Source organism: Balaenoptera physalus, assembly GCF_965194825.1.
Source record: "Balaenoptera physalus genome assembly, chromosome: 6".
Classification (NCBI taxonomy): domain Eukaryota; kingdom Metazoa; phylum Chordata; class Mammalia; order Artiodactyla; family Balaenopteridae; genus Balaenoptera; species Balaenoptera physalus.
In genome coordinates this window covers 10,949,016-10,960,187 of record NC_138885.1, presented here as the reverse complement: position 1 = coordinate 10,960,187, position 11,172 = coordinate 10,949,016, and positions in this window count along the sequence as shown.

Here is an 11,172-nt window from a genome sequence, read left to right as displayed (position 1 = left end):
AATATCTTTCATGTATTGAGAGGTATTTAAAGCCAGGGCAGTGTACTGACATTATAATATAGGAGACCAGTATGCCCAGTCTGGCTAGGAACTTGAAGTTAGCAGGTCTATTTTTCTATTGTTTATCTGGTACCCCAATAGGGAGGCCTCTATTACCCCCAAACCTCATGATTTAAACTGGTGCTGTTTACCCTGGTCTGCCTTGAGCTCCATTTCTCTCACTTCTTCCCCATTTTTTTGACTTCTGAACTTGTTTCCCACTCTGAAATAAAATTCATATTTTATGCCAAGACAAGAAAAATTTAAACATAAAAATTTTCCCCTGCCCTTTGGCCCCCTCTCTCCCCACTCTCATGCATTTGTATCTGCATTTTGCATCTACCAAACCTCCCCCACTGGCAGAAATACCTGCTCAGCCATAAAGAGCAACATTCCCCTAGCATAAACAACTCCTTAAAAGGTAACACTCCTTCTTGATCTTGTAAAGGAACACAATGATGCTTAGCTCCGGATTGTGTAAACTGTCAATAATACATCATTTAATGTACAGCCCTCTGTTTCAAAAAACTTATGTAACTGTGCCTTGACTTCTGATGGGTGGAACAGTTCTCAGAGCTTTCTGAGATGCTCTTCCTGGGTTATAGTCTTCAAATTTGGCTCGAATAAAATTTTCCATTTCTTTCTTAGATGGACTGATTAATTTTTCATCAACTCCACTGAAGGCCTCAGGAGACCCATAATAGGTAATACTTACTATATGCTTAGGATACACCAGCACTACATCATTTACATCATTTAATCCTCACAAACAGTATCTCATTTAATTCTCACAAAACTATGGTGAAGCAGACAGGTTTCCAGTTCCGTGAAGATGGAGTAGCCCCATTCCTCTCAGGTCTTCCTCCTTACAACTAAAAAGCCTTGAACATAAAACAGTAAACAAGCATGGGATGTCTCTGAAGGATTTGAAGGTGGGCTTCTGACAGACCTAAGGACTTGAGCAATGATGTGGCAGTGAGTTCCCTTGTTTCCTTTACTGTCTGGCAGGGCATTGCCTAAGCCTCCAATCCTGAAACACCAACAGGCATAAACCAAAGCAGCTCCAGGAAAGCCTGTTACTCCCAGCCAAATAGCCAAGAAAGAAATAGCTGAATACCAGAAAACTTTGGAGGTGAAATGCTCTCTACTCCAGCTAGATGCCAACGGAACAAATGGTCCATGGCCTCCCTCCCCACTGTAGTTTCTTTGGGACTGAGAAGGAACTTGATAGTTGGTTTTCCACCTCATCCTATCCCCTCCCTCCCCTCCTCCCACCCTCCCAAGCAGTCAGAGTGTGCCTCACATGACTTACACCCCCTCCCAGGTGGTGAACAGGGACTTTATCTTCCCTCCCCTGCCTGGATCACATCGTCAGGGAGCAGAGCCCACACCCGACCCAACAGTAAGAATACTTAACCAGACAGTATAAGACAAAACTATCACCACCGGGCTTCACCACCTCCCCGTGAGGAACCAGAACACTGTGGTGCACAAATAAGCTAGTAAACACTTCACTTTCTCCTCTTCCCTGTGACCAGAGAGACCCAGTAGAGAGCTCTACTTCCAGAACACCCATCATGAGCTAGAGAAAATAAGATGTCCGAGGTGGGGCTAGTTGGTATTCCACACCTACCAACCTCTTATGAGTAGCGGGGGGCGGGAGACTGAACTTCTACCCCCTACGGTGCAGCGACAAAACAGAATGACTCATCCCTCCCTACCCCCTCTCTGGTGTTGGCAGGGCCCAGGAGGAAGCTGATCTTCTTCCACTTGGAGCCAATGAGTGATGAAAGTCCACGACCCACTGTCTCAGGGATGGTGGAAGCGCCCTGGGAGATGGCTGACTTCCAGCCTGCAATGAGGAAGTGGCAACCACTTCCCCACTTTGCCAGGATGCTGGAGGCACATGTCTGAATGTACAGACCAAGCTGGCCCTTGCATCTGCACCTACCCAGTGGTAGTGCCAACTAAAACAACTAGAATAAAAATAGGATCCAGGGTTTCATAATATAATGTCCAAAATATCCAGGATATATGAAAAATCCCTCCTCATACCAAGGGTCAGGAGGAAAACATCATGAAGAACGTTAACAGCTGCCAACACAGAGATTTATCAGATCTTGGAATTCGGTGATAAGGGTTTCAAAGACTCCATCATGATCAACTTTCACCAGACCGTTACAGAGAAAACAAATAAAAATTATGAAATCTCAGCAAAGAAATAGTAGGTGTAAAAGACAACCAAATGGAAATTACAGAACTGAAAAATATAATAACTGAGATAAACAAAAACAAACAAAAAACCTTGCTGGATGTGCTTAGTCGTAGAGTGGTGACGACAAGATAGACTCAGTACACTGAAAACATGAATAGAACTTACAAAATCTGAACAACAGTGAGAAAATAGACTGGAAAATAAATGGACAAGATCCTTTGGGACAATTATGTTTTAAAAAGCTAGTATTCATATCACTGGAGGCCCAGAGCTATGTGATCTTATTCCTAGTAAACCTACCCTTAAAGAATGACTGGAGGTTAGAGTCGAAACAAAACAGAGAATGACAGGAGGAGGCTTGGAACTTCAGAAAGGAAAGTATATAGAAATGCGTAAAAATAAGGGTAAATAAAACAGACTATCTTACTTCTTGTGGGTTTCTTAAATCACATTTGATAGTTCAAGGAAAAATCATAAACCCATCTAATGTGAAGGTCAACGTATGTAAAATAAATATTTAAGACAATTACATTTTAAAAGTGTGGAGATTAAAGATACATAAATGAAAATAAGGTTTCTATATTTGAAACTTCAAAATGTCAGTGCTAATAGGGAGTGATCTGTCACACACACACATATACACACACATATGTGTTACATATAGACAAATATATTGTAATACCTGTAGCAACTAGAAAGAAAACTATAAAGGAAGATATAAATAAAAACTATAAATAAATCAATGTAGAATTCTAAGGGAAAAAATGTCCATGTAAGCCACAGGAAGGTAAGACAAGAGAAACAAAAGGAAAAACAGAGGCAAGACAAGTTATAAAAGGCCAAATTAAGCCCTAATATATCAATAATTACCTGAAAAATACACATACACATACATACCCCAATCAAAGGCACAGATTGGCAGTGACTAGAAAAATTATCCACTGATATGTGGTCTACAAAAAATTCACTTCAAATAAAGGATGTAGGTAGGTTGAAAGTAAAAGAATGTAAAATGATATACCTGCAAATTTTTTTAAAAAGCAGTAGTGCTGTATATTAATTTTGAATAAAGCAGATTTCAGAGAAAGGAAAATTACTACAAAGAGAGACATTACATAATGATAAAAATATCAGTCCACCAAGAAGACATAGAAATGTTAAATGTGTCCACACCAAAACTATACAAGAGCCTCAAAATACATTAATTAAAAATTAAAGGAGCTGAAAGAAAAAGTAGACAAATCCACAATTATGGTTGGCAACTTCAACATCCTCATCTCAGCAGGTGATAAACTACTAGACAGAAAATTAACAAAGGTGTAGAAAACTGAACAATATAATAAATACAATTATATATTTATATATCTATATCTATATATCTGTATCTATCCTTATCTATCTATCTATCTATCTACCTATTTATCTATTTGTCTATATAAATAAAATATTCCACCCAACAAGAACAAGTTACACATTTTCTTCAAGGGCCCATGGAACATTCACTAAGATAGAACATATCCTGGGCCATCAAATAAACCTCAAAAATTTAAATTAATTGAAATCATACAGAGTATATTCTTTGGTCAGAATGGAACCAAACTAGAAATAAGACACAGACAACAAGAAAATCTCAAAATGTGAAAATTAAGCAACACACTTCTAAATAATCTATATATCAAAGAGGAAGTCTCAAAGCAAATTTAAAAATACATAGTACTGAATGTAAAATGAAATGATGATATCAAAATATATTGAATTAGCTAGAAAGTACTGAAAGAATTTTTTATAGCACTAAATTATCACATTAGAAGATAAGAAGGTCTCAAATCTATAAGTTCCTACCTTAAGAGATAAATAATAGAGAAATAATTTGGTTTGTCCTCATTCAATCAATTGAAGGTCCAAATAGAAGAAAAATAGGACTCTCTCCCAAGGAAGAGAGAAGTCTTCCTGTATGACTGCCTTCAAACTGGTACATTTGCTTTCTTCCTGCCTTTAGACTCAAAGTGAAACATGTGCTCTTTCTGGGTCTGGAACCTGCACCTTCAGGCTGGAATTACACCATCAGCTTTTTTGGGCCTCCAGCTTGTTGATCCACCCTGCAAGATCTTGGGATTTACCATCTTCCATAATCGTGAGTCAATTCCTTAGAATAAATCTTTTTATACACATATATATTTATTTATATATAAATACCCATACACCCTACTGGATCTCTTTCTCTGAAGGACCCTGTCTAACACCGTAGCTCTTCAAACCTGGAACATCCGTTTCCCCAACCTGCTTCCTCCGGGGTTTATTCCTGTCTGCTAAGACACGCCTGGGTGGTTGAGTGCTGTAAGTTTCCCATTAAAATTGGCCGCCAGAGAAATGACAGGCTGCCTCTTGGAGGCTCTGGGTACCAGAGGCCCACCTTTCTCTTGGCCTTGACTTCATTTGGGCAGGAGAGCAGAACTGCCTCCACTGTAGGAAAATAGCCTTGTAATTTCCCGGGGTGTCTAACTTCTTGGCTGGGATGAACATGACCGGAAGCAGATGATCCCAAGCTAACTTCTCTCCAGTCAAAGCCTGGTTTAAATGTGCTCCCTGAGAGGAGGGATACAGTGAGCTTGTTTATGCAGTATCACCAATACTTAGAGTACAATCTAGCATGTATTTGGGAATCATCTAATATAGATTGATAGAGATAGATAGATAGATAGATAGATAGATAGATAGATAGAGTTAATCTATATTTTGAATAAATGAACAAATTTTTCACTTCATATAAGCAAATTTATATTTGAAATGAGCTTGTAAATCTGACTGAACCATATCTACTTGTCTGGAAGTAGGTGGGTCAAAAATAGTCTGTGGGTGGCAGATAGGTACTTTCTGTCATGATTTATATTGTTGATAGAGGGTTCTAAAAGCACCAGCAATTGTAATCACACCCGAAGCCTTTCTTCTTTTGTCACTGATATATGTTGGCTATAAAAATGGGATAATTTTTGGCCTTGCCACTTGTTAGAGGGCATTCTCTCTTAAAGGTTTGTTCAAGGTAAGTTTTCCAAAAATGAGTCGCCAATATTCTCCGAAGTCCTTAGAGGAACAAGCTAGAGGGAGGGTGGACACCCACGATGGTACTACGCTATGAAACCCAGCACCCTGGAGGGACATACACGTAACATTTGAACCACACACTTAACCTTAACATATTTCATATGTAGGTGGAGACTCATATCTCCATTTTCAAATGAAGCTCTCAGTAACCATGGGGAAAGCCTTACACCATCCACATAACATTCTTCAACTAGGAGACACACTGACTTGTCAACAGAGAGATATGAATGCTCTCTTTACTTCTGAGTTCTAAAAGCAGAGTAATAGGATTCTTTGATTGGACTAAAGGAACCTGTCTCTTTAATTACATTTAACAAATCAACAACATCATTTAGGAATCTCCTGAGGCAGACAAATAGTCAAGCAGATGATTTTTTGTTTTTCCCTTAGCAATCAAAATCGCCATCATTCAAGGATTCCTTGAGATAGGGTATCTTTACTGCTGAAATAGGGTATCTTTACTGCACTGTGTGGGAATCACTCCCAGGTTCATCATCCTCTGAAACCATGCTCTCTATGATGCTACAAAGGCACCCCCAGGATAAGTAACATGTTCACAATGGTGTTTCATAACTGCACTGCAATATCATTCATTGACTCTGACTGTGAGGGTAATCCCAGGTAATCTTGGCACTATGTTCTTGTACTTTTTTTTTTTTCTTGTACTTTTTTAATAACTTTTATTTTATATTGGAGTATAGTCGATTAACAATGGTGTCTTAGTTTCAGGTGTATAGCAAAGTGATTCAGTTATACATACACATGTGTCTATTCTTTTTTCAAATTATTTTCCCATTTAGGTTATTACAGAATATTGAGTGGAGTTCCCTGTGCTATACAGTAGGTCTTTGTTGGTTACCTATTTTATATATAGTGATGTGTATATGTCAATCCCAAACTCCCAGTCTATCCCTCCCTGCCACCCTTCCCCCCTGGCAACCATAAATTCATTCTCTAAGTCTGTGAGTCTGTTTCTCTTTTTGTAAATAAATTCATTTGTATCATTTATTTAAGATTCCGCATGTAAGTGATATCATATGATATTGGTCTTTCTCTGATTTACTTCCAAGTTGCTGCAAATGGCATTATTTCATGTTTTTATGGCTGAGTAATATTCCATTGTATATATATACCACTTCTTCTTTATCCAATCATCCATCAATGGACATTTAGGTTGCTTCCATGTTTTGGCTCTTGTGAACAGTGCTGCAGTGAATACTGGTGTGCATGTATTCTTTTGAACCAAGTTTTTCTCCAGATATATGTCCAGGATTGGGATTGCTAGATCATATGGTAGCTCTATTTTTATTTTTAATTTTTTAAGGAACCTCCATACTGTTCTCCATAGTGGCTCTACTAATTTACATTCCCACCAACAGTGTGGGAGAGTTCCCTTTTCTCCACACCTTCTCTAGCATTTATTGTTTGTGAATTTTTTGATGATGGCCATTCTGACTTGTGTGAAGTGATATCTCATTGTAGTTTTGATTTGCATTTCCCTAATAGGGATATTGAACATCTTTCCATGTGTCTCTTGGCCATCTCTATGTCTTCTTTGGAGAAATGTCTCTTTAGGTCTTCTGCCCATTTTTTGATTGGGTTGTTTGCGTTTATGCTATTAAGCTGCATGAGCTATTTGTAAATTTTGGACACTAATCCTTTGGTGGTTGCATCATTTGCAAATATTTTCTCCCATTCTGTGGGTTTTCTTTTAGTTTCGTTTATGGTTTCCTTTGCTGTGCAAAAGCTTTTGAGTTTAAATAGGTTCCATTTGTTTATTTTTGTTTTTATTTCCATTACTCCAGGAGACAGATTTAAAAAGATATTGCTGCAATTTATGACGGAGAGTGTTCTGCCTATGTTTTCCTCTAGGAGTTTTAGTGTCTGGTCTTACATTTAGGTCTTTAACCCATTTTGAGTTTATTTTTGTGTATGGTATTAGGGAGTGTTCTAATTTCATTCTTTTACATGTAGCTGTCCAGTTTTCCCAGCACCACTTATTGAAGAGGCTGTCTTTTTTCCATCATATATTCTTGCCTCCTTTTTCATAGATTAGGTGACCATAGGTGCATGGGTTTATCTCTGGGCTTTCTATCCTCTTCCACCGATCTATATTTCTGTTTTTGTGCCAGTACCATCCTGTTTTGATGACTGTAGCTTTGTAGTATAGTCTGAAGTCAGAGAGCCTGATTCCTCCAGCTCTGTTTTTCTTTCTCAGGATTGCTTTGGCTATTCAGGGTCTTTTGTGTTTCCATACAAATTTTAAGATTTTTTTGTTCTAGTTCTGTGAAAAATGCCATTGGTAATATGATGCAAATTGCATTGAATCTGTAGATTGCCTTGGGTAGTACAGTCATACTATTCTAGTACTTTAAATTTTACTTTTTAAAAAATTTTAAAGTATAGTTGATTTACAATATAATGCTAATTTCTGCTGTACAGCAAAGTGATTCAGATATATATATATATATATATATATATATATTCTTTTTCATATTCTTTTCCATTAGGGTTTATCACAACATATTGAATATAGTTCCCTGTGCTATACAATAGGGCCTTGTTGTTTATCAATCCTATATATGATAGTTTGCATAAATTTTAAAAAGTACTAGACATCTTGTAATTCTGTTTGGATGCAAATATATGGAACGATGATCAATTATTACCTCTCACTTTGGATTGGTTATAAATGTTGTGGTATTCCCATATTATTCTCAATAACTACTGAAAAAAAAGTGAAGGGAAAACTTTTAAAGTCACAAGGGACAAAACTACCTCTTCTTATGGACTTTTGAGAGCAATATCTAAAGCCCACATTTGCCCTATCTAATTTGATAACTGGACCACAATTCGAGTGCTTGCAGTTTTACAATTGGTCTCCTTGACAACATCCTCTCTCTCCCCCTCTGGCAGACATACCTCATTTTCCCAGTGCTTACTTTTTATTCCACATGAGTTTTAATTTCATTATTTAATAATTATGTCTTAGATATTGTGTTTCCTGCTCATTGCAGCCTTCTGCAATGATTGTGCCTTCCTTCAGGTCACTCCTTTTTCTCTCGTTGGCACCCTCCTTAAGCTGGCTCTATGGTCTATTCAATAAGAAAGTGTTATGCCAGTGGTTAAGCTCTTGTTTCTCAGCTTCAAACCTGCTCGTTTTTGTTCTGCTGTATGGTGCTGTAGCTGAGACTCAAAACCACATTTCTGCTTTGTCAGCTGCTCCCTGTTTGGCTCTGACAGTAGAGAATGTAGACACCATGTATCTTTCCATCTTTTTGTGTTGTCTTCAAAGTCCTTCATTAGGATCTCATAGTTTTCCAAGTATAGGTCTTTTACCTCCATAGTTAGATTTATTCCTAGATATTTTATTCTTTTTGAGGCAATTGTAAATGGAATTGTTTTTTCAATTTATATTTCTGATAGTTCCTCATTAGTGTATAGAAATGCAACAGATTTCTGTATATCAATTTTGTATCCCACAACTTTACCAAATTCACTGATGAGTTCTAGTAGTTTTTTGGTCGCATCTTTAAGATTTTCTGTGTCTAGTGCCATGCCATCTGCAAACAGTGACAGTTTTACTTCTTCCTTTCCAATTTGAACTCCTTTTATTTCTTTTTCTTCTCTGATTGCTGTGGCTAGGACTTCTAATACTGTGCTGAATAACAGTTGTGAGAGTGGGTGGACATTCTTGTGTTGTTCCTGATCTCAGAGGAAATACTTTCAACTTTTCACCATTAAGTAGGATGTTAGCTGTTGGTTTGTCAAATACAGCCTTTATTATGTTGAGGAATTTTCTGTCTATACCCACTTTGTGGAGAGTTTTTATCATAAATGGATGTTGAAATTTTTCAATAGTTTTTGCTGCATCTATTGAGATGATCATATGGTTTTTATTTTTTAATTCATTAATATGTCATATTGATTGAGTTGCAGATATTGAAAAATACTTGCATCCCTGGGATAAATCCCACTTGATTGTGGTGTATGATCTTTTTAATGTATTGTTAGATTCGGTTTCCTAATTTTGTTGAGAATTTTTGCATCTTTGTTCATCAGTGATATTGGCCTGTAATTTGCTTTTTTCTTTGTGTGATATCTTTGTCTGGTTTGGGTATCAGGGTGATGCTGGCCTCCTAGAATGAGTTCAGAAGTGTTCCTTCCTCTGCAATTTTTTGAAATAGTTTGAGAAGGATAGGTGTTAGCTCTTCTCTAAATGTTTCATAGAATTCATCTGTGAAACCATCTGATCCTGGTCTTTTGTTTGCTGGGAGTTTTTAAATTACTGATTCAATTTCATTAATGGTAATTGGTCTGTTCATATTTTCTGTTTCTTCCTGGTTCAGTCTTGGAAGATTGTGCCTTTCTAGATATTTGTCCATTTCTTCTAGGTTGTCCATTTTCTTGGCATATAGTTGTTTGTAGTAGTCTCCTATGATTTTCTATATTTCTGTGGTGTTGGTTGTAATTTCTCCTTTTTCATTCCTGATTTTATTGATTTGGGCCCACTCCCTTTTTTTTCGTGAGTCTGGTTAAATGTTTATCAATTTTGTTTATGTTTTCAAAGAACCAGCTTTTAGTTTCTTTGGTCTTTTCTATTTTTTTTTTTTTTAACCTCTATTTTATTTAATTTTGCTCCGATCTTTATGATTTCTTTCCTTCTACTAACTTTGAGTTTCATTTGTTCTTCTTTCTCTAGTTGTTTTAGGTGTAAGATTAGGTTGTTTATTTGAGATTTTTCTTATTTCCTGTGGTAATCATGTATCACTGTAAACTTCCCTCTTAGAAATGTTTTGGATGTGTCCCATAGGTTTTGGATCATTGCCTTTTTGTTTTAATTTGTCTCTAGGTATTTGTTTTTATTTCCTCTTTGATTTCTTCAGTGATCCATTGGTTATTTAGTAGCATATTGTTCAGCCTCTACATGTTTGTGTTTTTCATAGTTTTTATTTTGTTGTATTTGATTTCTAGTCTCATAGCATTGTGGGGTGGGTGTTTCTGGGGCCAACCATCCTGGATCTTGTGTCGGCCTGCTGGTGGGTGGGGCCAATTTCTGACATGGCAGGCTTCAGGGTCTGGTGTGTCCCAAAGCTGGTGTTGGACTGCTGGTGTGTAGGGCTAAATCTTGGGGTGGCTGGCTGTGGGGTCCAAGGTCTCTCCTAGCTGATATAAACCTGCTGATTAGCAGGACTGGACCTGGGAGTCCTGGGATTACTGCTAGCCCACAGGTGGGTGGAGCCAGGTCTTGGTGTCACTGGTTGCAGGACCCAGGGGGTCCCAAAGCTGATGTTGGCCTGCTGTTGGGTGGACCCAAGACCCTGGGGTTCCTGTAGCTGATGCAGGACTGCTAGTGGGTGGGCTGAGTCCTGACATGGTGGTCCTGGGCCTGGTGTCTCCCTGGTGGTGAGTGGGGCCAGAGCCCAGGAGATCCCAGGGCTGGTACCCATCCACTGGTGGGTAGGTCAGGTCCAAGGGGCTAGTGCTGGCTCACTGGTAGATGGAGCCATGTCCCGGGGGCCCCAGAGTTAGTGTGTCAGCCTGCTGGTTGGTGGGGCTAAGGCCCATGTTGTCCTGGGGCTGGTGGCTGTCCAGTGGTGTGTGAGGCTGGTGTGAGGTCTAGCGCCCCCCCCCAATGGTGTGTGGGGCAAGGGCTCTCTGGTGGACAGATCCATCACCATTTCTATTTAACATTCTACTGAGGTCTCAACCAAAGAAATTAGGCAATATAAAGGACTAAAAGACATCCATATTAGAACAGATGAATACCATCTCTATCTGCAGATGACAGAATCTTGAATGCAGAATATCCTAAA